Here is a 1,532-nt window from a genome sequence, read left to right as displayed (position 1 = left end):
AATAAATCATATGCTTTCGTATATGGATATACCATATGCACACAATATAAAGCGTCTCTCAATCAAAGTGACAGTGACGCAGTAGGTAAGGTGAACGACACAAGAATCAGCCCAAGTAACAGACTCACGTCAAAATGACGTAAAAAACTGGTCATAACTGGTCGAATGACGTCAAGTGACTAAATAACGACGTCTTTAAAACGTCTTTTTTGTGACATCTTAATGACGTTTCTGTATAACGTCTTAAAAACGTATTATTGACGTTTAGAGACGTCATAAAACGTCATTAAGTCGTCTAAAATGTCGTCATCGATCTGTGACATTAGACTATCATTTTGACGATATTCTCACGATATTTTTGATCATTCCTTGGTTATTTTTTATCCTGAACTTACTTAGATTTGGATGTCATTTTGACGTGTCTGCTACCTGGGAGAGGTCTCAGGCTCGAATCTCAGCAATGCCCATACAGCACAGAAGCTTGCAGCAACATTGCTACAACGTTGCAAGATTGCATATTGCAGTGCAATGTTGCAGAGACTTTGCAGTGACATTAATTTGCAATATTACTTTAGCAATATTGCAGTAATATTTAAAAAAATATTACGAATATAATATATTTTATTTATTTACTAGTTATTTTTGTTACTTCCCTTATAGAAATATCATACTAAGAATCATTGATAATTACTTATTATCCAGTATTTTTAATACTGAAAATAAGTAATTATCAATGATTCTTAGTATGATATTTCTATAAGGGTAGGTAAGGTGAACGACACAAGAATCAGCCCAAGTAACAGACTTACGTCAAAATGACGTAAAAAACTGGTCGAATGACATCAAGTAACTAAATAACGACGTCTTTAAAACATCTTTTTTGTGACATATTAATGACGTTTTTGTATAACGTCTTAAAAACGTATTATTGACGTTTAGAGACGTCATAAAACGTCATTAAGTCGTCTAAAATGTCGTCATCGATCTGTGACATTAGACTATCATTTTGACGATATTCTCACGATATTTTTGATTATTCCTTCGTTATTTTTTATCCTGAACTTACTTAGATTTGGATGTCATTTTGACGTGTCTGCTACCTGGGAGAGGTCTCAGGCTCGAATCTCAGCAATGCCCATACAGCACAGAAGCTTGCAGCAACATTGCTACAACGTTGCAAGATTGCATATTGCAGTGCAATGTTGCAGAGACTTTGCAGTGACATTAATTTGCAATATTACTTTAGCAATATTGCAGTAATATTTAAAAAAATATTACGAATATAATATATTTTATTTATTTACTAGTTATTTTTGTTACTTGTATTTCAAATTCAGTAATGTTTTACATCAATAATACTTATAGAATAGTACTTAGAATAGCACTCGTTAGTGGCAATCATTAATTTGTCTTATTGCATATTTTTTATACTTCTTATACCGTTTTTTCGGAGAAAATACTTTCTTTAGATTTAATATTCGTACTTGTTTAATTTTGTGGTTTTTTTTATTTCATTAAATTTTTATTTCATT

The sequence above is a fragment of the Odontomachus brunneus genome, unplaced genomic scaffold (genome assembly GCF_010583005.1).
Source record: "Odontomachus brunneus isolate Ranch 3 - 2012 unplaced genomic scaffold, Obru_v1 Obru_scaffold_244, whole genome shotgun sequence".
Taxonomy (NCBI): Eukaryota; Metazoa; Arthropoda; class Insecta; order Hymenoptera; family Formicidae; genus Odontomachus; species Odontomachus brunneus.
Note: the sequence above shows the minus strand (reverse complement) of the source record.